Raw genomic sequence first — 27,977 nt, 5'->3', positions numbered from 1 at the left:
AAAGTAGGCACAATATTTGGATACTACTTTATTTGTGAAAAACAGTGGCTACTAACACCAAACAATTAACTTTAAAATACAGTGCCAGATCCTCTCAAGGAAATGTAAATACTAGTATTGTTAGTTTCCAATTTTATGGGAACTATACAGAAGCCAGAAGTTAGAAATTTATGACTGTTAATACTTTCTTTGGATAGTTCTAGTATAGTATATAGTTACAGATGGCTTTGTCCAGAAGACTGGAAAAGTGCTCATGGAATAAACACAGTACTCTGGTTGCTGTAAATCAACAAAATGCCAATAGTATCCTGTGGACATGATAGAGAATATGGCAGTTTTGAGGAAAGAGTGCTTCTAAAGGCTTTGTCTTGGAGGCAGCCATGTTTGTTTGTTTTTTTCACATTACTAAAAAGACTAAGTATTGTGGTTAGGATTACTTTAATTCCTACACCTAAACTTCCACTTAGGCATAGTTCCATGTTCCCACACTATTTTCCTTCTGTCCACCATGCTGGCTTTGGTACTTCACGGTCCAGTTTCTCTTTTGGTCTTCCCTCTTTATAGCACAGCAGTTTGGTGGTGCTGTCCATTGAGCAGGTAGACCACCAACTCATAGGTGGCCATCATAATGGCTGTGTTTGGAATCTGTCTCATCAGATGAGTTTTCAGACCACAGTAAAGAGACCCAGAGCCTTCTTCTTGAATAAGCAAAGATAATGTCTGAAAAAAGGATCTATATTTTGTTCCTTCTTCACAGTCTTGTTCTCACAACTTCATGTGGATATGCTATATTTGTGGCACACGTTTTTGAGCTAGCATCATTCCCAGAAAATCTGACACTTCTTTATAGACTCTTCTTCATTTTCCATTGTAGAAGCAATCTTATATTCTAGTAGCTTTGCTTAATATTTTCATAAATGGCAAAATGGATAACAGTCTCTGATATACCAGCATATGAAGCAGACATTCTCCTATAAAATCCTCTAAGTCCATCTGTCTGATACACTTCAGGGACACACTGGAAAACACCCATTCGCTTTTCCCTACGGTTCCTTGCATCAAGCTGTAATCGAGTTTTTATAAGCCAAATGGTGTTGGTCGTTGTGATTGCGGTAAAACGAGGTTTAAGTTAGTCCATCCAGGAAGTGACCTGCGGATGGGGAGTATGAAATGACATGATCTCACTCTTTTCTTGGAGAGAAATGTACAATAAATGCCTGCCATTGCAGCTGAAATCATGTGTACCTGGGAAGAATCAGGATCAAATAAACAATTCAACTCTTCCTTGCGGTTTGAATAAGCACCAAATTATATTGCTCTGGAAGGGGCCACCGCCACCAAATTGAGCCCTTATCTTTTAAACAGGGAACCGAGGCCCTTCTTTTTCCAAGATCACCTTTAGGCAATGGAGAGGTCCAGGAGACACTGCTCCATTGACCCTGGCTCCGGCCGTGGTGCTCAGCTGAACTGCAGAGATACAAGGTGTCACAGAAGATGACTGCAGCCGTTTTCACAACTTCCAGCGGACATGTCAGAATGGCTCCCACTGCACCACCACATCCTCCGGCGAACAGGTGTACCAGCCTGTGCTTCTGTCTCCTCCTCTCTCCAGCGTGTCCTCCGGACGCTGAGGCAGACGCGGATCCGGCCACCGGCGTAGGCCGCAGCTTCCGCTCGGCCTGGAGCATCCGGAGCCCCAGGGATGGCGAGGGGCGGGGATGGAGACTCGGCTGCCGCCTGCCCGCAACGCTGCAGCCGCCGCCTCCCGGCTCTGGCCCCGCGCTCTCGGCACCCGTGCTAGAAGGCTGTTTATTTTAGTTTTTACAAAATTCTCTTGATGGAAAACATTTAAATTCCCTGGAAGACTGTAAAAGACACCTGGAACAGTTCTTTACTTAAGAAGTTTAAAGAAAGTTTTGGGAGAGTGGCATTATGAAGTTTCCCGAAAAATGGCAGAAGGTGGTGGGACAAAATTGTGAAGAAATGGTTCAAAAAAGTTCTTCACGAAAATGGAATGTATGTTTAAAAAAATTTTACTTTAAGTAAAAATGGAATATGTGTCTATTTTTGCTTTACTTTTTGACCAATTCAAAACAATTGGTTCAATTTCTTAAGTTAAACACAGATAATCTTAAAATAACTTAGTTTCACTCTCTCATGTCCTGTGTTCTCTAAATTTCTTCATATGTTAAAACATAATCATAGTATTGCAAATCCTGGCATAATGGACTAAATCTCTAAATTATATTTTGTTTTGTTCTACTTTCTTTTCTTTTCAGTGGTATTTAGAAAGTATTTCAGGCTTTAGAGAGAAGAGATCTGAGTTTAAATCCTACCTCCTCAAATAAACTTTTAGTTAATAACCACACTGGGTTTCTTTAAACTTTAAAATGAAAATACTTTTAATTTTAAACTAACGTGAACTAAAGACTGTCACTTGCTATCTGGCTCTATAAGGATTAAGTCACCAGCCAGTGTAGTCGCTGACCTTCAACACCCCCTGAAAGGAGTTCTGGGTGGAGGTCAAGAGTGAGATACTCTGTACTCTGGGAAAAATCACCAGAACAGACTTTCAGATACTTAGATATTTTTAGGAAGTTTTATGAGCCCAGTTTCTTGAATCTTCTCATGTCTAGAAAAGCACTAAAACTGTTAATGGACACATGTGTTCCTGTAATTAGCAGCAACCTTCAACTAAAATGTGTTTTGACTGCATGTACCCTCCTTCACCAAAGTCATGTGTACCAATGACCTTCCCCTGCCTCGCTGGAGCAGTTCCGCAAAGCTATCTGAGAGGTTGCCTCCCAGGTTATAGTCGTCTGTAAGCTTGAAATACAACTTCACAACTCACACATTGCACATTTATTTTAGTCCATGCAATCTTGTACCAGTGTTATGCCCTCTAGGAGTGGAAAAATTTATGAAGCCTCTGATATATAGAAAGTCTTCAGGAAATGGTAGCCTTTAAAAAGAGATCTCTAATGTAGTAAATGCAATCGTTTATGTTTAGGAAATATAATAATGCAAATTCTTACAACATTTTCTAATACAGGATATTCTAAACTCTCTTTAAAAGTGGTTTTGTGAAGCAGGGTACTTGCCTAAATGCATCAATAATCCCTACAATGTATTTGGTTTAACTATAAATTATTTCAGGATATATACATTCTAAATAATGAATTTTATATAGAATTTTTGCACCAGGATAGGCAACAAGAAAAACAAAGATGGAAATTTGAGGCCAAGACACCAGAAGCTCACATCTCTGAGGCTGGAGGGTCCCTGCCTTGTAGTAGTGAGGACATGAAGAGTAGGGAGAGTTTGCTCCACACTTGACCCTCTACAGAAAGGCTGAAAGAGGAGAGAAAGGCAGAGGCCAGAAAAAGCACACCATTCATCCCCACCCACATGGCCCTTGCTCCTCAAAGAGCTTGAGACAGAGGCAGACACAATATGGCAAAGACTCGAATACAACCACTCAAGTCCAGCTGTAGGATGGGCCTCAGATGCTAAGGAGATGCTCCAGTTCACAGGCAAATGGGACCTTTCATAAGAAAAGAAGTATTAATAGAAAAGCATTAAGAGTTTAAGTATATTTGAAACACAATTTCTAAACAAATCTATCAATGCCTAGGACAGGTAGAAGCCACTTGTGGTGTTAATTCATTTTGTAGTTTTTGCTTCTAGATGCTAATTTATTACTGCAATTCTGTATACTTGATCTTATAAATCTTTTAGTTTCCACTGACCAGATTGGAGACTCACACCTTTTATTCCCAGCATGACTCTGAATACTTCCTACTAAGTTCTAAACTTAGTAGACCATTACTACTGTTGTTCAGTCACTAAGTCGTGTCTGACTCTGCAGCCCCACAGACTGCAACATGCCAGGCTTCTCTGTCTTTCACCATCTCCTGGAATTTGCTCAACTTCATGTCTATTGAGTCAGTGATACTATCCAAACATCTCATCCTCTGCTGCCCTCTTTTCCTTTGACCTTCAATATTTCCTAGCATCAAGATCTTTTCCCAAGAGTTGGCTGTTTGCACGAGGTGGCCACAGTATTATAACTTCATTATCAGTCTTTTCAATGACTACTCGAAGTTGAATTCCTGTAGGATGACTGATTTGAACTCTTTACTATCAAGAGACTCTCAAGAGTCTTCTCCAGCACCACAATTTGAAAGCATCAATTCTTTGGTGTTCAACCTTCTTTATAGTCCAGCTCTCACATCCATACATGACTACTGGAAAAACCATAGCTTTGATTATATGGACCATTAGTCTGAGTGAACTCTGGGAGTTGGTGATGGACAGGGAGGCCTGGCATGCTGCGATTCATGGGGTCGCAAAGAGTCGGACACCACTGAGCGACTGATCTGATCTGATCTGATCTGATCAGCAAAGTGATGTCTTTGCTTTTTAATATGCTCTCAATGTTTGTCATAACTTTTCTTCCAAGGAGCAAGCATCTTTTAATTTCATGGCTGCAGTCACCATCTGCAGTGATTTTGTTGAAACTGGACCTATTATACAGAGTGAAGTAAGCCAGAAAGAAAAACACTAATACAGTATACTAACGCATATATATGGAATTTAGAAAGATGGTAACAATAACCCTGTATACGAGACAGCAAAAGAGACACTGATGTATAGAACAGTCTTTTGGACTCTGTGGGAGAGGGAGAGGGTGGGATGATTTGGGAGAATGGCATTGAAATATGTATAATATCATATATGAAATGAGTCGCCAGTCCAGGTTCGATGCATGATACTGGATGCTTGGGGCTGGTGCACTGGGACGACCCAGAGGGATGGTATGGGGAGGGAGGAGGGAGGAGGCTTCAGGATGGGGAACACCTGTATACCTGTGGTGGATTCATGTTGATATATGGCAAAACCAATATAATATTATAAAGTTAAAAAATTAAAAAAAATAAATAAATAAAATGAGAAGGTAAAAGAAAAGAAAAGAAAATGTGTAACTGTTTCCATTTTTTCCCTATTTGCCATGAAATGATGGGATCAGATGCAGTGATCTTAGTTTTTAAATGGTGAACTTTAAGTCAGCTTTTTTGCTCTCCTCTTTCACCCTCATCAAAAGGCTCTTTAGTTCCTCTTCACTTTCTGACATTAGAGTGGTGTCTTCTGAATATGTGAGGTTGTTGATATTTCTCCTGGCAAACGTGATTCCACCTTGTGAGTCACCCAGCCTGGCATTTTATGTGAGGTACTCTGCATAGAAGTTAAATAAACAGGGTGACAATACATAGCCTTGCCATACTCTACCAATTTTGAACGAGTCATTTGTTCCATGTAAAGTTCTTACCATTGCTTCTTGAATTGCATAGAAGTTTCTCAAGAGACAGAAAAGGTTGTATCATATTCCCACATCTTTAAGAATTTTCCACAGTTTGTTGTGATCCACACAGTCAAAGGCTTTAATGCTGTCAATGAAGCAGATGCAGATTTTTTTTTTCTGGGATTCCCTTGCTTTTTTATGATCCAGTGAAGGTTGGCAATTTGATCTCTGGTTCCTCTGCCTTTTCTAAATCCAGCTTGTGCATTTAGAAATTCTCATGTCACATATTGCTAAAGCCTAGCTTGAATGATTTTGATCATAACCTTACTAGCATGGGAAATGAATATGATTGTAGGGTAGTTTGAACATTTTTTGGCACTGCCCTTTTTTGGAATTGGAATTAAAATTGATCTTTTCCAGTCCTGTGGCCACTTCTGACCACCACTGCATGCTGACAAAGGCAAGTGTTTTTGTCAATAAAATGTTCATTATTATAGTAATTTATCATTAACAATTTTACTGAATCACATTGTTTTTACTTTCAGAGCCCATCTCCACCCAGGGTACTTTTATTTTTCCAACATTCCTCTGTCTCAGGACTATGGAGCCTGGAAAAAATACAAGACAGATTTGTGATCCAAACTCTAGCTACCAGTCAGTCCATCTCTGATTTTCTGTTCACAACTGAGTTGTCTTTTGAGAAATCACACATTAGGACTTGGCTTTGTTCTAATTTTGCACTGCTTTTTAGATATATCAAGAGAGAATCATTCTTCTTTTTTTTTTTTAACCACTGTGTGTTTCATTTATCCTTGAATTTAAAACAAAAGTAAAACATTTTTCAAAGATTTCACCTTAGTTCTGGGTAATAGGTAAAGATTCTGTAGATACTTAATAGAGATTCCATTGTCTCTCACTGGTATTCATTCTCGACAGTGGTGTGTCTCAAAATATCTGATGACGCATTCTTGCCTCTTTTATTTCCTTCATTCTGTTCTTTTAGGAAAATAAAAACTTACCTTATTTTTTTTCTATATAAGTAGTAAATAGTCATATGGTGCAAGAAGGTGAAATAAATATTTGGAATTCAAAAAGAAAGCAATAATCAGTGGAAATTTATCTGTGCAACTTTCCTTTTTGGTACTAAATCCAAGTAAATTTGTTTTGCTGCTGTTGGTGAAGAAAAGAGAACATTACTATCTATTTACCATAGCATCATGTATGGGAACCATGAATGATTCTATAAGTCAGAAATATTAGAAGTATATGTGTATCATCTGTATTATAAGTTTTGTATATATAGAGAGACTATACATATATATATTATATATATATAATATATATATATATATATAGTCTGCTAAAGCAGGAGACATAAAAGACACAGATTTGATCCCTGGGTCAGAAGATCCTCTAGAGGAGAGCATGACAAGCCACTCTAATAATTTTTCCTGAAGAATATCATGGACAGAGTAGCCTGGCAGGCTATGTAGGGTCTCACGAAGAGTCAGACACGACTAAAGTGACTTAGCATGTATGAACTCTTTGCACACAGATGACTTTGAAGTTCTACAAGATGCTTTCAATAGTATTTAAATGGGAAGATAGATTCCAGTTAATATCTGGTTTTCAGCCACCTGAGACCAAACTGAATTTTACATGCAGAGAGGATTTTCAAGTTATATTCATTGCTGAAGATTTCAATTTTTACTTTTTACTATACACTAGTCATTTGTGCTCCATGAACTTCAAATAATAAAAAGAACTATTATATATACTTTTTTCCCATTATGTTAATTATTAGTTGCACATATTACCAAATCAAATTTCTTATTATCAGACCCAGAGTTTTACTCTTTCTACAAAATCCAAGCTAAAGGTCATTTTTACAGAGCCTTTCCACAGCTGGGTAGGGTAAGTAAAATTATTAACTTTGTAGCAATAATGCTTAACCTTTCCTTGCTCTTGTGGATTCTAAATTTTATTATATGAATTATCTGTTGCTGCAAAACAAAATAACATAAGATATGACCACTTAAAACAAACATTCATTATCTCACAGTTTCTGTGGTGTAGGACTTAGTTTAAACCTCTATTTAAAGATTTTTCATGATGTTGGATTCAAACTTTCAGCAAGGACTTTAGTCTCATCTGAAGAGTGAATTGGTAGAGAGGATGTTTTCCCGACATGCTAGCTGGCTTCTTTCAGAGTGAGCCAGTAAGAGGGTAAGAAAGTGCACCCAGGATAAATGCTACATTAGTTTTGTAACTTCATCTCTATCGTAAGTGACAATCCATCACTTTTATGCATCTTATTTTTTTAGGAGTCACTATATTCAGGCCTTTTCATACTGTTCATGGGGTTCTCAAGGCAAGAATACTAAAGTGGTTTGTCATTCCCTTCTCCAGAAGCTGAGCACCAAAGAATTGATGCTTTTGAACTGTGGTGTTGGACAAAACTCTTGAGAGTCCCTTGGACAGCAAGGAGACCCAACCAGTCCATCCTAAAGGAAATCAGTCCTGAATATTCATTGGAAGGACTGATGCTGAAGCTGAAACTCCAATAGTTTGGCCACCTGATATGAAGAACTGACTAATTGGAAAAAGTCCTGATGCTGGGAAAGATTGAAGGTTGGGGGAGAAGGGGATGACAGAGAATGAGATGGTTGGGTGGCATCACTGACTCTATGGACATGAGTTTGAGTAAACTCAGGGAGTTGGTGATGGATGGGGAGACCTGGCATGCTTCAGTCCATGGGGTTGCAAAGAGTCGGACATGACTGAGCAACTAAACTGAACTGAACTGATATTCAGGCCATATTGAATTAGAGAGAATTGTACACAGTCATCAATACCAGGTAGGGACATGAGTGAGGACCACATTAGAGGCTGTCAATGACATCTGGGAAAATGGGAAACATGCTTGTATTATATACAAGATATCTCTAAACTGTAGCATTTAGTTTGAAATCTAAAATTATTAAAGTAAAATGTAACTGAATTGAATTTGATTAAGGATAATTCAAATATAATAAGATGAAACTAGATAGTATCACATGGTTCAATAATTGGAAGTTATAAAATTTCTTAACTCATGCCTAAATGGCCATTGTTATTCAGTCACTAAGTCATATCCAACTCTGGGATGCCATGGACTGCAGCATGCCAGCCTTCTCTGTACTTCACCATCTCCTGGAGTTTGCTTAAACTCATGTACATTGAGCCAATCATGCTTTATAACTAACCATCTTACCCTCTCCCACCCTTTTCTCCTTTTTGCCTTCAATTTTCACCAGTATCAGGGTCTTTTCCAATGAACTGGCTCTCTGCATCAGATGGCCAAAATATTGGAGCTTCAGCTTCAGTATCAGTCCTTACAATGAATATTCAGTGTTGATTTCCTTTAAGATGGACTGATTTGATCTCCTTGCTGTCCAAGGGACTCTCAAGAGTCTTCTCCAGAACCAGAATTCAAAAGCATCAATTTTTTTTAGCACTCAGCCTTCTTTATGATCCAACTCTCACATCTGTACATGACTACTGGAAAAAAAAAACATAGCTTTGACTCGATGGACATTTGTCAGCAGGGTGATGTCTCTGCTTTTTAATATGCTTTCCTTCTAAGGAGCAAGCATCTTTTAATTTCATGGAAACTATCAAATAGAACAGATATGACACCTCTTGGAGAAAGTAATAGTAATACAACACAATCAAAACACTGCTAAAGGAAGTTAACACGTTTTATTATGTCATCTAAGTTACATATTGTTTTCTACCTATTTTTTCTCCTTTACTTCACTTTTCCCCAAAGTTTAGTGATATTACCAAGTGCATAAATGCTTGAAACAAATATTAAGTAAATTAATCAATCAACAATTATTTCATAGGAAAATTTTATGGATATCATAAAAATGATGATTTTCTCCAAAGTATTGGCTTTATATAACTGTGTGATTTGATAATTATATCTTCTTGCAAAATTGAACACTTATCATTATGTGATATTCCTCAATCACATGTAATTTTCTTTATTACAAAGCTAGCTTTGTCTGACATTAATATAGTTATACCAAATTTCATTTGGTTGGTAATTGCGTATGTTTCTCCATCTACTTTACTTTTAAATTATCTGAGTCAATATTTACAGTTTCTTGTAGATCTTTCAGTATTACTTTTACTTTTTAAATCCAGCCTAAATTTCTCTATCTTCTAACTAGTGTGTTTAGATCATTTATATTTAAAGTAACTATGGTGACTGCAGCCATGAAATTAAAAGACGCTTACTCCTTGGAAGAAAAGTTATGACCAACCTAGATAGCATATTGAAAAGTAGAGACATTATTTTGCCAACAAAGGTCCGTCTAGTCAAGGCTATGGTTTCTCCTGTGGTCATGTATGGATGTGAGAGTTGGACTGTGAATAAAGCTGAGCACCAAAGAATTGATGTTTTTGAACTGTGGTGTTGGAGAAAACTCTTGAGAGTACCTTGAACTGCAAGGGTATCCAACCAGTCCATTCTGAAGGAGATCAGCCCTGGTATTTCTTTGGAAGGAACGATGCTAAAGCTGAAACTCCAGTACTTTGGCCACCTCATGCAGAGTTGACTCATTGGAAAGGCCTCTGATGCTGGGAGGGATTGGGGGCAGGAGGAGAAGGGGACGACAGAGGATGAGATGGGCTCAAAAACTCTTGAGAGTCCTGTGGACTGCAAGGAGATCAAATCAGTCCATCCTAAAGGAAATCAGTCCTGAATATTCATTGGAAGGACTGATGCTGAAGCTGAAGCTCCAGTACTTTGGTCACCTGATACAAATAACTGACTCACTGAAAAAGACCGTGATTTTTTGAAAGATTGAAGGCAGGAGGAGAAGGGGACAACAGAGGATGAGATGGTTGCATGGCATCACCAACTAGACGGAAGTGAGTTTGAGCAAACTCCGGGAGTTGGTGATGGACAGGTAAGCCTGACGTGTTGCAGTCCATGAAGTTCCAAAGAGTCGACTGAACTGAGTTGACTGAGTCCTGGCTGAGCGACTGAACTGAACGAAACTGAAAGATGGCCAATAACTAAAGATAGTAGACGTCTATGAGCCTGTTACCAAAAATCTTGTTGCCAAGACAAGATAAATAAAATAGCTAGAATTTATTTCAAATGTTTATTTACAAGTAGACAGAATAATCATTATGCAATCTCTTTTTGTGAATTCATTACATACAAAGTGTGCTTCAGTCAGATATGATAAATCTAATATCAGTGTGAGCTAAAGGTCCATGTCATATGATGAATCCCCAAATGAGATACAGGACACAGAAGTTGAGTAACAATCTAGAGAATCACTTGGGAAGGCATTTGTTCATGGGTTCATCTGATTATAATATAACATTTAGGCAAACTTGGAAGTTTCTCTACCATCTAGCTAGATTACCCACACATATTGCCACATACTTCATCAATTTTCTCCTATCAATTTTAATTTAAAACTTTTTAAATTATTATGATACAATAACACATTTCAAGAGACTTTGAAAATACAGAACAAAGTTATATATAGTTCCACTATATATTACTATTATTATTTTTAAATTGATAAAGATTTTAGTTGGAGTTTCAATATTATACTCTCAAAAATTAATAGAATGAATATACAGAAAAGTAGAAGGATACAATAGATCTGAAAAAGGCTACAGACCAATTAAAGATAATTAAGATTTATACAATTTTCACACAACAGCAAAATATAAATTCTATTCAAGTTCCCATAAACTGTAAACTATAGACACTGGAACATATCCAGGAACATAAAACAAGGTTCAAAAAATTCACTGTCTAAATATTTTGAAATTATATAAAGTCTGCTCTCCTATCACTATGGAATTATGTTATAAATCAATTTCAAAATGTACTGAAAATAACCCACATATTTTAAGTGCAACGTGACAATAATCAAGAGAGATCTTTGACTTAATCATTGAAAGCTTGAGTAAACTTAAAAGACTGAAAAACCTCAGAGTGATTGCAGAGAAGAAAGCATTTAAATGAGATTTTAGTATCAAAATGAGAAATGAATATCAAAATAAGAAATTAATATCAAAGATAATTTGGAGGACAAACAATACCAGAGCATTTATGTTTTTCAAAATATTCCAATATAATTCTAATGTGCATCAAGATTTTTAAAAGTGATTACAAGTTTTTCTATTAAATGGTAATTTTCATGATACAGAATTCTATTATTTTCTGTTGGCCAATCATTATATAAAGATATTAAAAAATAGTTATATAATCACAATGGTAAAATATGTTTATCAGTTTTCACAATCAATAGTGAGACATAAAATAAAAGATACAATTGAAAGTCATAATGTAAACATGATTATCCTAACAATAAAAGGAACTCACATAGAGTTTGAGGGATTAAGTAGACTGATGTGGTAAGTGGGGTGCCTATATGTACAAGTTCTCACCTGCCCAGCCAATCTGTATTGATGCACTTAACCTATTTACATTTAAGGTAATTATCAATATGCATGATCCTAATGCCATTTTCTTAATTCTTTTTGGCTTATTTTATGTTAGATTTTTCTTTCCTTTTCTTCTGCTTCCTGCCTAGAAAAATCCCTTTAGCATATCTTGTAAAGCTGATTTGATGGTGCTGAATTTTTGCTTGTCTGTATAGCATTTGATTTTTTCCATCAAATCTGAATGAGAGTCTTGGTAGGTAGAATATTCTTGGTTGTAATTTCTTTCCTTTCATCATTTTAAACACATCATGCCATTCCTTTCCAGTTTGTAGAGTACCTGTTGGGAAATCAGCTAATGACCTTATGGGAGTTCCCTTATATGTTATTTCCCATTTCTCCCTTGTTGCTTTGAATATTTTATCTTTGTCTTTAATTTTTGCCAGTTTGATTACTATGTGTCTTGGAGTGTTTCTTCTTGGGTTTATTCTTTCTGGGACTTTTAGAAGCTTCTTTGAGCTTCCTGGATGTTCTTGACTATTTCATCAACCTATTTCTTTTTAGGGAGGTTTTAAGCTACTATGTCTTCAAATATTTTCTCAGGTCCTTTCTCTCTCTCTTCTCCTTGTCAGTTCATTTCAGTTCAGTTCAGCTCAGTTGTGTCTGACTCCTTGTGACACCATGGATAGCAGCATGCCAGGCTTCCCTGTCCATCACCAATTCCGGAGTTTTACTCAAACTCATGTATATAGAGTCAGTGATGCCATCCAACCATCTCATCCTTTGTTGTCCCCTTTTCCTCCTGCCTTCAATTTTTCCCAGCATCTGGGTCTTTTCCAATGAGTCAGTTCTTCACATCAGATGGCCAAAGTATTGCAGTTTCAGCTTCAGCATCAGTCCTTCCAATGAATATTCAAGACTGATTTCCTTTAGGATGGACTGGTTGGATCTCCTTGCAGTCCAAGGGATTCTCAAGACTCTTCTCCAACACCACAGTTCAAAAACATCAATTCTTCGCCTCTCAGCTTTCTTTATAGTCTAACTCTCACATGCATACATGACTACTGGAAAAACCATAGCTTTGACTACACAGACATTTGTTGGCAAAGTAATGTCTCTGCTTTTTAATGTGCTGTCTAGGTTGGTCATAGATTTTCTTCCAAGGAGCAAGCATCTTTTAATTTCATGACTGCAATCACCATCTTCTTTGATTTTGGAGCCCAAGAAAATAAAGTCTGTCACTGTTTCCACTGTTTCCCCATCTATTTGCGATGAAGTGATGGGACCGCTGGAGAAGGAAATGGCAACCCACTTCAGTATTCTTGCCTGGAGATTCCTGTGGACAGGGGATCCTGGTGGGCTACAGCCCATGGGGTCACACAGAGTCAGGCATGACTGAAACGACTTAGCAGCAGCAGCAGCAGATGGAACCAGATGCCATGATCTTAGTTTTCTGAATGTTGAATTTTAAGTCAACTTTTACACTCTCCTCTTTCACTTTCATCAAGAGGCTCTTTAGTTCTTCTTTGCTTTCTGCCATAAGGGTGGTGTCATCTGCATATCTGAGGTTATTGATATTTCACCCAGCAATCTTAATTCCAGCTTGTGGTTCATCCAGCCCAGCATTTTTCATGATGTATTCTGCATATAAGTTAAATAAGCAGGGTGACAATATGCAACTTTGACGTAGTCCTCTCCTGATTTGGAACCAGTCTGTTGTTTCATGTCCGGTTCTATCTGTTGCTTCTTGACTTGCATACATATTTCTCAGGAGGCAGGTCAGGTGGTCTGGTATTCCCACCTCTTTAAGAATTTCCACAGTTTATTGTGATCCACACCATCAAAGGCTTTGGTGTAGTCAATAAAGCAGAATTAGATGTTTTTCTGGAACTCTCTTGCTTTTTCAATGATCCAATGGATGTTGGCAATTTGATATCTTGTTCCTCTCATTCTGGGACTCTCAAAATACAAGTGTTGGTGAATTTAATGTTGTCCCAATGTTTCTTTCTTTATTTTTTTTTCCCATTTTTTCCCTATATTTTGTTTTGCAGTAGTGATTTCCACAACTATGTCGTCCAGATCACTTTTCCATTCTTTTCCTCAGTTATTTTGATATTGATTTCTTTTAGTATATCATTAATTTCTGTTTGTTTTTTCTTTATTTCTTCTAGGCCTTACGTGAAGAAGTGAAGTTAAGTTGCTCAGTTGTGTCTGACTCTTTGCAACCTCATGGACTGTAGCCTACAAGGCTGCTCTGTTCATGGAATTTTCCAGGCAAAAGTACTGGAGTGGGTTGTTGTTTCCTTCTCCAGGGGATCTTCCTGACCCAGGGATCGAACCCAGGTCTCCCACATTGCAGGCAGACAATGTATCGTCTGAGCCACCAGGAAAGCAAACTTTTATTGCATCTTCTCCATTCTTTTTCAGAGATCTTGGATTATCTTCACTATCATTATTTTGACATGTTTTCTGGAAGGTTGCCTATGTCCACTTCACTTGATTGTTTGGGGTTTTTTATTGTCCCTTCACTTGGGGCATAACCCTCTGCCTCTTCATTCTGGTTAACTTTCTGTGATGTGATTTTCATTCTAGTGCTATGGGATTGTAGCTCTTGCTTCTTCTGTATGCCCTCAGTGGATGAAGCTAAGAGGTTTGTGTAAGCTTCTGGATGGGAGGAAGAAACTGGTGGTGGGAAAAACTGAGTCTTGCTCTAGTAGGTAGGACTGTGTTCAGTAAAATTTAATGCAATTGTCTGGAGATGGGTGGGGTTGTGCTCCCTCCCTCTTAGCTGATTGGCCTGAGGTGATCCAGCTCAATGGTAGGGCCAATGGCAATTCCAAGAGGGCCTATGCTTAGGGGCATCTACCAGTACTGATGCCACCAGTGTCCCTGTCCACAGAGCAAGCCACACTGCTGACCCATGCTTCTGGAGTCCTTCCAACATTATCAGGTAAGTCTAGTTTAGTCTGCTGTGGGGTCACTGTCCTTTTCTCTGGGTCCTGGTACCAACAAGATTTTGTTTGTGTCCTCCACAAATGGAGTCTGTGTTTCCCCCTGTCCTGAGGAAGTTCTGTAATCAAATCTTGCTGGCCTTCAAAGTCGGGTTCACTGAAGATTCTTAGTCCCTTTGCTGGATCCCCAGGCTGGGAAGACTTATGGGCTCAGAACCTTCACAATAGTGAAGCTTTTTTGGTACTATTTATTTGGGGGAGCTTCTTTGGTACTATTCTCCAGCTAGTGGGTCACCCACATGGTGAGTATGGGATTTGATTTTATCATGATTTTGCCCCTACCATTTCCATTGCAGTCTCTCCTTTTTGTCTTTTTTGGTGGGCTCATGCATTCTCCTGTTAATGGTTGTTCAACAGCTGGTTGTGATTTTGGTGTTCTCACAGGAGGGATGAATGCATGTCCTTCCACTCCACCACTTTGAACCAGTCTATGTATCTTTATATCTCTCTATAATTTTTAATTTTAACTAAAAAAACTTACGGAGAACCTCTAGATGATAATATATGAAGGTCGTGGAATTCTCCTTTCCATGGTAGATGTTTTATTAAAATGCTACCTAATATTCCTGGAATGTGGATTTCTAATTGTGATAAGTATTAACAATTTGCTTCTAATATATAAATTCAAGTTAATTTATATACATCTGTTCATCTCACTATTTATGTTGCAAGTGTTAAAAGTAAATTTACCAAAAAATCAGTCCTCATTGTAGATGGCAACTCTTGCAGAATCTTTCCAAGACTTCTCTATTACATTGTGGGACTGTTATGTTTGCATTAGGTGGAAATTGATAAGATCATGAGAATATAATCAATGAGAAACTGTAGATATGATCAATCCAGATGCTTTCACTGTAAGACATTTTCTTATCCATAGAAATTCTGGAGATGATGATTTCTAATATGCCCATCCTGATGTCTATCTATCCTTAAATTCTTTCACAAATGGGATGGTGAGCTAAGAGATGGTTTTACCACTTATTCTGATACATATAATATTGGGATAAAATGTTATCAAATTGGTTGTTTGTAGAGTGATCATATAATTCATTGTCTAATTCCCAACACTTAAGAATGAATGGAAAATATTATAAGCATAATGCCAAGATAACAGGTGTAAATGTAAATTCCAAGCAAAATTTTGCTGTCACCTTCCCAAGAGTTTTATTTATGTCACCTGCCAATGCAGGAGATGCAGGAGACCTGGTTTGATCACTGGGTCAGGATGATCCCCTGGAGAAGGGAATGGACACTCCAATATTCTTGCCTGGAGAATTCCATGAAAGACTACAGTCCACAGGATTGCAAAGAGTCAGACACAACTGAACAGCTTTCACTTCACTTCACTTAATAGGACCTATGTAAATTCTCTCCAAACTAAATAGATGTGCCATCAGAAGAGACCTATTGTAAAGCTATGATCAATATTAAATCTATATAATAATATCAAAAAGGGCAGAGTCTTATGTGCAATAAAATGCTACACTGAATTCTATTATAACCAGCCATTTTAATTTAAAATTGTTAGAATTAATTTCATATTTGAAAATATTTACCAATCTATGTTTCATAGTCCTGGAAAGACTTGTTCATGAAAGACAAAACTTGAGGTAGGAAAACTTCATAAATCTTGGTGGCATTTTTATAAGCTAATTCTTTTTTTCAGAGGGTGAGTGTTTGTATATGACAATGTACTAATGATAGTTGTTCTATCTATGCTGTTAATTTCCAAATATTAGTAATCTTAAATATCCCTAAAATGTCTTTCAATTTTTTATTGAGTTATAATTAACTACTATTTTATATTAGCTTTGATATAACATAGTGATTTCACATTTTTATACATTATAACAGAATCAATGTGATAAGACCAGTTGCCATCCATCACAATACATAGTTGTTACAATATTATGAACGATAGTCTCTATGTGTACACTATATCCCCATGATTATTTATTTTACAGTTGGAAAAATTTCTCACTTTTTCATCTATCCCCCCACACTCTTCTCTTCTGGCAGCCACCTGTTTGTTCTCTGTTCTGTATCTGTTATTTTGTTTTTAGTTTTTACATGTAAGTGAAATGTTGCATTATTTGTTTTATTTTGTTTGATTTATCTCACTTATCATTATATGCTATAGGTCCATTCGTATTTCCATAAATATATTTTATCATTTTTATAGCTAAGTAATACCCCGTACTGTTGTTAAAGTGCTACACTTATTATGCCCACATATTTGGAAAACCCTGCAGTGGCCATAGGGCTGGAAAAGGTCAGTTTTCATTACAATCCCAAAGAAAGGCAATGACAAAGAATGTGCAAACTATCACACAATTTTACTAATTTCACACACTAGACAAATAATGCTCAAAATTCTCCAAGTGACTTCAACAGTAGTGAACTGAGAACTTCTAGATGTTCAAGAAAGATATAGAAAAGGCAGAAGAAGCAGAGAGTAAATTGCTAATATCTGTTGGATAACTGAAAAAAACACTCCAGAAAAACATCTACTTCTGCTTCATGGACTATTATAAAGTCTTTGACTGTGTGGATCACAACAAACTGTGGAAAATTCTTAAAGAAATGGGGATATCAGACCACCTTACCTGCCTCTTGAGAAATCTATAAGAAGGTTGAGAAGCAACAGTTAGAAATGGGCATGGAACAATGGACTGGTTCCAAAATAGGGAAGGAGTACATCAAGGCTATATATTGCCACTCTCCTTATTTAACAAATATGTGGAGTGCATCATGTGAAATGCTGGGCTGGATGAAACACAAGCTCTGGATTCAAGATTGCCAGGAGAAGTATCAACAATATCTGATACCATCCTTATGGTATCCAGAAAGTAGAATGGAAGTAAAGAGCCACTTGATGAAGGTGAAAGAGGAGAGTGAAAAAACTGCCTTAAAATCAACTTTCAAAAAATGAAGATCATGGCATCTTGTCTCATCACTTCATAGCAAACAGATGGAGAAACAATGGAAACAGTGATGGAATTTATTTTCTTGGGCTCCAAAATCACTGCTGATGGTGACTGAACCCATGAATTTAAAAGACACTTACTCCTTGGAAGAAAGGCTATGGCAAACCTAGGCAGCGTATTAAAAAGCAGAGACATTAATCTTTGCCAACAAAGGTCCATGAAACCAAAGCTACATTTTTTCCAGTAGCCATATATGGTTGTGAGAGTTGGACCATAAAGAAGGCTGAGAACCGATTCAGAATCAATTTCAAAAGAACTGATGCTTTTGAACTGTGGTGTTGAAGAAGATTCTTGAAAGTCCTGTGGACTGTAAGATCAAATCAGTCAATCCTACAGGAAATCAGTCCTAAATATTAATTGGTAGGACTGATGCTGAAGCTGAAGCTCCAATACTTTGACCAACTAATGCGAAGAGACGACTTATTAGAGAAGACCATGATGCTGGGAAAGATTGAGGGCAGGAGGAGAAGGGGATGATAGAGGATGAGATGGTTGGATGGCATCACTGACTCAATGGACATGAGTTTGAGAAAGCTCTGGGAGACAGGGGAGCCTAGCATGCTGCAGCCCATGGGATCGCAAAGAGTTGGATATGACTGAGCAACTGAACAACAATAATACTCCATCAGTTCAGTCGCTCAGTCCTGTCCGACTCTTTGCAACCCCATGAATCGCAGCACGCCATGCCTCCCTGTCCATCATCAACTCCTGGAGTTCACTCAGACTCACATCCATCGAGTCAGTGATGCCACCCAGCCATCTCATCCTCTGTCGTCCCCTTCTCCTCCTGCCCCCAATCCCTCCCAGCATCAGGGTCTTTTCCAATGAGTCAACTCTTCTCATGAGGTGGCCAAAGTACTGGAGTTTCAGCTTTAGCATCATTCCTTCCAAAGAAATCCCAGGGCTGATCTCCTTCAGAATGGACTGGTTGGATCTCCTTGCAGTCCAAGGGACTCTCAAGAGTCTTCTCCAACACCACAGTTCAAAAGCATCAATTCTTCGGTGCTCAGCCTTCTTCACAGTCCAACTCTCACATCCATACATGACCACAAGAAAAACCATAGCCTCGACTAGAAGGACTTTTGTTGGCAAAGTGATGTCTCTGCTTTTGAATATGCTATCTAGGTTGGTCATAACTTTCCTTTCAAGGAGTAAGCGTCTTTCAATTTCATGGCTGCAGTCACCATCTGCAGTGATTTTGGAGCCCCCAAAAATAAAGTCTGACACTTTTTCCACTGTTTCCCCACCTATTTCCCATGAAGTGTTGGGACCAGATGCCATGATCCTCGTTTTCTTAATGTTGAGCTTTAAGCCCACTTTTTTACTCACCACTTTCACTTTCATCAAGAGGCATTTTAGTTCCTCTTCACTTTCTGCCATAAGGGTGTGTCATCTGCATATCTGAGGTTACTGAGATTTCTCCTGGCAATCTTGACTCCAGCTTGTGTTTCTTCCAGTCCAGCGTTTCTCATGATGTACTCTGCATATAAGTTAAATAAGCAGGGTGACAATATACAGCCTTGATGTACTCCTTTTCCTATTTGGAGCCAGCCTGTTCCATGTCCAGTTCTAACTGTTGCTTCCTGACCTGCATACAGATTTCCCAAGAGGCAGGTCAGGTGGTCTGGTATTCCCATCTCTTTCAGAATTTTCCACAGTTTATTGTGATCCACACAGTCAAAGGCTTTGGCATAGTCAATAATGCAGAAATAGATATTTTTTGGAACTCTGTTGCTTTTTCCATGATCCAGCGGATGTTCACAATTTGATCTCTGGTTCCTCTGCCTTTTCTAAAACCAGCTTGAACATCAGGAAGTTCACAGTTCACATATTGCTGAAGCCTGGCTTGGAGAATTTTGAGCATTACTTTACTAGCATGTGAGATGAGTGCAATTGTGCGGTAGTCTGAGCATTCTTTGGCATTGCCTTTCTTTGGGATTGGAATGAAAACTGACCTTTTCCAATCCTGTGGACACTGCTGAGTTTTCCAAATTTGCTGGCATATTGAGTGCAGCACTTTCACAGCATCATCTTTTAGGATTTGAAATAGCTCAATTGGAATTCCATCATCTCCACTAGCTTTGTTCGTAGTGATGCTTTCTAAGGCCCACTTGACTTCACATTCCAGGATGTTTGGCTCTAGATGAGTGATCACACCATCGTGATTATCTGGGGCATGAAGATATTTTTTGTACAGTTCTTCCGTGTATTCTTGCCACCTCTTCTTTATATCTTCTGTTTCTGTTAGGTCCATACCATTTCTGTCCTTTATCGAGCCCCTCTTTGCATGAAATGTTCCCTTGGTATCTCTAATTTTCTTGAAAAGATCTCTAGTCTTTTCCATTCTGTTGTTTTCCTCTATTTCTTTGCATTGATTGCTGAGGAAGGCTTTCTTATCTCTTCTTGCTATTCTTTGGAACTCTGAATTCAGATATTTATATCTTTCCTTTTCTCCTTTGCTTTTCACTTCTCTTCTTTTCACAGCTATTTGTAAGGCCTCCCCAGACAGCCAATTTGCTTTTTTGCATTTCTTTTCCATGGGGATGGTCTTGATCCGTGTCTCCTGTACAATGTCACAAACCTCCGTCCTTAGTTCATCAGGCACTCTATCTATCAGATCTAGGCCCTTAAATCTATTTCTCACTTCCAAATCATAAGGGATTTGATTTAGGTCATACCTGAATGGTCTAGTGGTTTTCCCTACTTTCTTCATTTCAGTCTGAATTTGGCAATAAGGAGTTCATGATCTGAGCCACAGTCAGCTCCTGGTCTGTTTTTGTTGATTGTATAGAGCTTCTCCATCTATGGCTGCAAAGAATACAATCAATCTGATTTCGGTGTTGACCATCTGGTGATGTCCATATGTAGAGTCTTCACTTGTGTTTGTTGGAAGAGGGTGTTTGCTATGACCAATGCGTTTTCTTGCCAAAATTCTATTAGTCTTTGCCCTGCTTCATTCCGTATTTTGAGGCCAAATTTGCCTATTCCTCCAGGTCTTTATTGACTTCCTACTTTTGCATTCCAGTCCCCTATAATGAAAAGGACATCTTTTTTGGGTGTTAGTTCTAAAAGGTCTTGTAGGTCTTCAGAGAACCGTTCAACTTCAGCTTGGGCCATAGACATGGATTACTGTGATATTGAATGGTTTGCCTTGGAAACCAACAGAGATCATTCTGTCATTTTTGACATTGCATCCAAGTACTGCGTTTCAGACTCTTTTTGTTGACCATAATGGCTACTCCATTTCTTCTGAGGGATTCCTGCCCGCAGTAGTAGATATAATGGTCATCTGAGTTAAGTTCACCCATTCCAGTCCATTTTAGTTCTCTGATTCCTAGAATGTAGACGTTCACCCTTGCCATCTCTTGTTTGACCACTTCCAATTTGCCTTGATTCACGGACCTGACTTTCCAGGTTCATATGCAATATTGCTCTTTACAGCATCGGACCTTGCTTCTATCACTAGTCACATCCACAACTGGATATTGTTTTTGCTTTGGCTCCATCCCTTCATTCTTTCTGGAGTTATTTCTCCACTGATCTCCAGTAGCATATTGGGCCCTACTGACCTGGGGAGTTCCTCTTTCAGTATCCTATCATTTTGCCTTTTCATACTGTTCATGGGTTTCTCAAGGCAAGAATACTGAAGTGATTTGTCATTCCCTTCTACAGTGGACCATAATATCCCATATATGTGTGTATATATATATATATATATATATATACACACACACACACACACATATATACATATTCATATATATACATATTCATCTGCTTACGTCTCATTTGAGAAAAAAATCTATTCAGGCTCTTTGCCCACTTTTTAATCAGATTTTTTTTTTCATATTGAGATGTATGATTTGTTTATATATTTTGGATATCACTTCCTTATCCTATATATAATTTGCTTATATTTTCCACTAGTAGGTTGTCCTTTAATTATGCTAATATCTTTTCTTCATTGTACAAAATTTTTTAGTTTGATGTAGTCCCACTTATTTTTTTTTCTTTTGTTTTTCTTGCCTGAGGAGACATAGCCAAAAATAATGCTAGGACCAATATCAAAGAGTATATTCCATGTTTTATTCTAGGAGTTTTCTTCTATTAAGTTTTAAGAACTTACAGGTCTTACATGTACATAAGATCTATGTTATTAATCTATTTTGAATTTAGTTTTGTATCCAGTGAATCAAGGTGGTCCAGTTTGATTATTTTGCCTATAACTATCCAGTTTTCCCAGCACCATTTATTGAATAAACTGCCTTTCCCTTCCGTATATTATTTTCTCTTGTAGATTGAATGACCACATGAGGATGGGTTTATTTATTAAAAAAAAAAAGTATTATTATTATTATTATTTACTTTACAATATTGTATTGGTTTTGCCATACATCAACATACATCCACCACGGGTGTACACATGTTCCTCATCCTGATCCCTCCCCGCCCCCCACTTCCCTCTCCATACCATCCCTCTGGGTCATCCCAGTGCACCAGCCCCTATTTTTGGACTCTTTATTCTGTTCCATTTATCTGTATGTCTGTGTTTGTTTGTTTGTCTTTTTCAGTGCCATACTGTTTTGATTACTTTCTGTATATAAAGTATACCTTTATATTCTGATAGCATGTTATCTCAGTTTTGTTCTTTTTCCTCAAATTTGCTTTGGCTACTTTAGGTCTTTGGTGTTCCCATACAAATTTTAGGATTATTGATACTAGTTCTATGAAAAATTGGTATTTTGATGGAGATTGCATTGAACCTACAGGTTGTTTGGGGTCATATGTACATTTTAATGCTTTAATTCTTCCAATCCATGAACATAAAATAACTTTCAAATTATTAGTGTCTTTTTCAATTTCTTTCTGATTAAAGTGTCTTATAGTTTTCTGAGTTCAAGTCTTTTGTGTTCTTAAATTTATGTCTATGTATTTTATTATATTTGATGCAATGGTAGATATTATTGCTTTCTTTTTTTTCCTGATAGTTCTGTGTTAGTGTCTAGAAATGCAACTAATTTCTGCACATTAATTTTGCATCCTGAAAATTTATTGAATTAATTTATTAGTTCAAGAAGGTTTTTGGTGGAGACTTTAGTGTTTTATATGTATAGGGAGAGAAATATAGTATCATGCCCTGTGCAAATAGTGACAGTTTTATGTTTTCCCTTCCAATTGAGATGTATTTTATATACTTTATTTTTTGTATAATTGCTCTGGTTAAAACTTTCAACAGTATGTTGAATAAAAGGGTGAGAGTGGGAGAATTTTTGTTGTGTTCCTACTCTTTAGAGGAAAAGCTTTCAGCATTTCATCATTATTATGTTAACTGAGGGTTTGTCATACATAGTCTTTATTATGTTGCAGTATCGGAGAAGGCAATGGCACCCCACTCCAGTACTCTTGCCTGGAAAATCCCATGGACGGAGGAGCCTGGTAGGCTGCAGTCCATGGGGTCGCTAAGAGTCGGACACGACTGAGCGACTTCACTTTCACTTTTCACTTTCATGCATTGGAGAAGGAAATGGCAACCCACTCCACTGTTCTTGCCTGGAGAATCCCAGGGACAGGGGAGCCTGGTGGGCTGCCGTCTATGGGGTCGCACAGAGTCGGACACGACTGAAGTGACTTAGCTGCAGCAGCAGTATGTTGCAGTATCTTCCCTCTATAGCCACTCTGGTGACAATTTTTATCATAAATGAATGTCTAATTTTGTCAAAAAATTCCATGCCTCTATTGAGATGATTATATGATGTTTATCCTTCAATTTCTTAATGTAGTGTATCACATCAATTGATTTATGGGGATTAATCTATTCTTGCATTCTTGGGGTGAAACCCAGTTGATAATATTGTATGATCCTTTTAATATGTCATTGAATTCAGTTCAGTAACATTTTCTCAAAGATTATTGAATATGTTATTTAGGATATTGACCTGTAACTTACTTTTTTTTTTTTTTTAATAATGTCCTTTGTTTTTTGGTATCAAGGAAATGCTGACTTGATAAAATAAATTCAGAAGTGTTTCCTTCTCTTCAAGTTTTTGGAAAAATATTGAGATAGAGAGATGTTGAAAGAATTTACCTGTGAAGCTATATGAACCTTGGCTTTTGTTTTGGATAGATTTTAGATTACTGATTCAATTTAGTTACAAGTAACAGGTCTATTCAAGTTTTCTATTTCTTCATATTGTATGTTTATAAGAATTTGCCAATTTTTTAGGTTGTCTAATATGTTGACATGTATTTTTTCTATAAAGTCCCTTAGGATCATTTGTATTTCTTTTGTGTTGGTTGTAATGTCTCCTCTTTCATAATTTTATTTATTTGGAGTCTATTTTTACTAATGAGTCAGTATAGATTAATCAATTTTATCTTTTTAATGAATCAACTCTTAGTCTCACAAATTTTTCTATGACTTTTTAAGTCCCTATTTCATTTATTTCCACTCTGATATTTACTATTTCCTCCTTTCTGGTAACTTTTGGCTTCTTTTTCTTATAGGTTTTTTTTTTTTTTAAGTGTACATTTTAATTGCTTATTTGAGAGTTTCCTTAAGTCTTGAGGTAAGCCTATATTGATATGAACTTCCCACTTAGCACTGATTTTTCTGTGTCCCATAGATCTTGAACAGTTGTATTGCATTTTCATTTGTCTCAGATTTTTTTTTAATTTCCTCTATGATTTCTTTAATAAATGGTTGTTTAGCAGCACACTGCTTCACATCTCTATGTTTCAGTATTTTTCTAGTTTTCTTAATGTAGTTGAATTTTAATTTCATACCTTTGCAATGCTAAAAAATCTTAATATTATTTCAATCTTCTTACAAGTCTTTAGATTTTTTTGTGGCCCAACTTGTGGTCTACCCTGGAGAATTTTCCTTGTGCACTTGAAAAGAATGTGTATTCTGTTGCTTTTGGATGGAATATTCTGTATATGTCTGAATATTGCAACCATTTAATATAGTGTTGTCATTTAAGGCATGATTTTCCTTATTTTTTCCATCTAGATAAATTTATCTAATTTTAATAGCAATTGCATGCTTAGTCCCTTACATTCTCTTTATTTTGAAAACTTCTTTTTTTGCTGTTCTTGTTTGGTGATTTCCACTAGTCTATCTTCCAGATTGCATATTCATTCCTCTGTATCATCTGATCTGCTGGTGAATCCTTCTATTATATTTTTTATATCATATATTGCATTTTATGACTTTTTAAAATAGTTTCTATGATGAAACTCTCTTAGTTTCTCCATTATCTTCTTCAATTTGTGAGCTTCCTTATGACTGTTTCTTTGAACTCTATCAGGTAAATTACTTATCTCCACTTGACTGAAGTTTGTTCCCTGTAATTTTATTTTCTTTTTTCATTTGGATCATATTCCTCTCTTTCCTCATTTGTTTAACTTTTTGTTATGAATTAGGTAAAATACCTACTTATAGTCTTGAAGGAGTAGTCATGTGTAGACTGCTTGCACTTGGAAACGTTGGCAGACTGGGTGGAACTACAGCAATCCCTGATTTGGGTCAGTTCCTGGCCCAAAACCACCTTGGTAATGTGGTTGGCAAGGGGTGCAGGCACGACCAGGAGGTGTCCCAGAGGATCTCAACCAATGGTGCCTCTGAGTCTGGAGAAAACTCCAGCAATTCTCTGCCTGTTTGGCAGAATTCCCAGAGTTCATAAATAAATTTACTTCCCATATAGCCTAGGTGCCACTTAAACTACTGACTTTTCACTGTGTACCTGGGTGGACAAGTCTGTTCTCAGGCCCCTCAGCAATACTCCTGTTACAGTTTGCCACATAGAGGATGGGGTTACTATGAATACTGTTTCTCCATCATTTCTGTCATTTCCTATATGACCATCCTATGTGCACTCCCTGTACAATCAACATTTGGGTATTCTTTGAGACAAATTGCTATTTACAAAGGTATAGATTCATTGTGTCTATTGAAAGAGGTAAGTTAAGGGACTTTTAAATCATCATCTTTGGCCACTCTTCAAAGTACAGTCCATTTCAAATTCATGCCATGTTCCCATAATCCAGCTTGCTGGAGTTCTACTACATGGAGACATTCAGGGACTATGGATGCTGGAGGCTCCTATATACAACATATGGCCCCCTTGGTCACAATAACATGGAAAAAGACAGATGGAGACTTTTCTCTATTTTCTTTGGGGTCACACATGTCATTATCAAGCCAGACCAGTGGCTCAAGCTAGTAGTTCCCCAGCCTTCCTCCAGGTGTGCTTGGAAAAAAAAGGAATGGGTGAAGCAACAAAGTGAAAAGAGCTGTAGGTTATTTATGGTTCTTTTTATATAAACGGCTACTGAACTGGTTGCATAACTCCTCTAAACCTCAGATTCTTAATCTGCGAAATAGGAGAATAAAAATGAATGATCTTTATGGTCTTCTCCGACACTAAAATTCACTGACGGCAAAATGCATACAAGCAAACAGCATGTAAATGCACATGACTCTGTTTTAATAAAACTTTGTTCACAAATATGGGCAATAGGCCAGATTTAGCTCATTTGGCATAGTTTGCCAGTCAGTGATCTAGTGCAGTCCCTCTTGGATAGGTGACACTTTTTTCTTCTGTCACTGTCTAATATTCAAAAGGTATTAGTTTCACATTTTCAAATGTGATGGAAATGGATGAGGGAAAACTTTTCAGTTTTAGAGGACTTGTACACTCTTCTGCACTTTATAGTTTCTGTCTAGAACTTTTAATGATGTCACTTCCAGCTTAAATGTACAGACATGCCTCATTTTACTGCATTCCACTTTATTACACTTTGCAGATATTGCATTTTTACATAGTGAAGATTTGTGGCAACCCTGACACAAGCTCTACCAGTTTTTGAGTATTAGTGAAAACACATGTAGTATAATTTTACAAGTCTAGAACGCCTAAGACTTTGGAGAAGATGATTTAATTTAAAATTTGTAAGTTTATTACTCAGAATTTATATGTACAGTAAAATATATGATTCTAAGAACAATAATTGATCAAAGTAGGAAGCACAGCTATCTAAGTTGATGAGTAGAAATTTCCATCCAAAGAGCTGGGGCCTACAGATATAGATGGTCATTGCTTCTTGTATCTCTGAAAATCAAGGGTATGTCCAAATGAGTAGATCAAAACATGAAGCAAGTCACACTAAAATATAGCAATGACCACTTCTACCACAGAAATCCATGTGTCATAGGTTGTCTGTGAAATATCTTCCTAAAGTCTCATAAATCTAATCCAAAGTTGCCTGTACTCTTGGAGAAAGTAGCTTTTTCCTTCACAAGAGATAAAGAATTCAAGAATCAGAAACGGGTTGTATGCCTTCTTCCAAATACATACTTTTCTTATTGCATTCTCCAGCTAAGAGGAACTTGAAGGCATATCAATGTTTAAGTAACTCTTAAGCCAAAATCTTTGTTCTCAATTTGGCTTTATATTATATATCCTTAGGACAAATGTCCTTCTTGCACTATATACTGTCTTTATTGTCTAAGTATTTTACAATTGTTTATTAAGATGGATTTCAGTTCACACAATACATAATGATATTTTAACACTTAATTTGTTGCATTTTCTGGGCTCCCCTGGTAGCTCAGAGGTTAAAGTGTCTGCCTGCAATGCATGAGACCTGGGTTCGATCCCTGGGTTGGGAAGATTTCCCTGGAGAAGGAAATGGCAATCCACTCCAGTGTTCTTGCCTGGAGAATCCCATGGATGGAGGAGCCTGGTGGGCTACAGTTCATGGGGTCACAAAGAGTCGGACACGACTGAGTGACTTCACTTCACTTGTCTCATTTTCTACCGCATTCCTCTGGGAATTTAAATAAAAAAAATATAAAACAATAGTGCAATGAAGAAATGATTATTCTTATAACACAAACTTTCCTTTATTAAAAATGGTGTCAGCATGGTGAGGATGTAGTCTAATTTCTAATTTTTATATGGTTTTGAACGTGAATCAGTTTGGTTAAAAATAACACAAAACAAAAAGTCAGTCTTCTTTGGAAAGGGTCAGCCTCTTCTTTTAACATGAGGTACATAATGTGTAACTCTAATCAGGACACAAACTACAGAGTTATTTACAAGGGATGCAAAGAATGATTATGTTATGAAAGGAGATTAATTATTAAAATATAAAAATGCATATCTAAAATACACACTATGTCTGAGGGTACATACCTGAGGAAGAACAAACTTAAAT

General features: G+C 37.2%; 1 pseudogene; it reads right to left on the bottom strand.

The window, feature by feature from the left end:
- Positions 1-309: 309 nt before the first annotated feature.
- Positions 310-27,977, bottom strand: part of LOC129619541 (solute carrier family 25 member 36-like) — an 88,818-nt pseudogene continuing 61,150 nt past the window's right edge.

This window comes from Bubalus kerabau, chromosome 9, assembly GCF_029407905.1.
Source record: "Bubalus kerabau isolate K-KA32 ecotype Philippines breed swamp buffalo chromosome 9, PCC_UOA_SB_1v2, whole genome shotgun sequence".
In the NCBI taxonomy this organism is placed as follows: Eukaryota; Metazoa; Chordata; class Mammalia; order Artiodactyla; family Bovidae; genus Bubalus; species Bubalus kerabau.
Note: the sequence above shows the minus strand (reverse complement) of the source record. Positions and strands in the feature narration are given on the sequence as shown.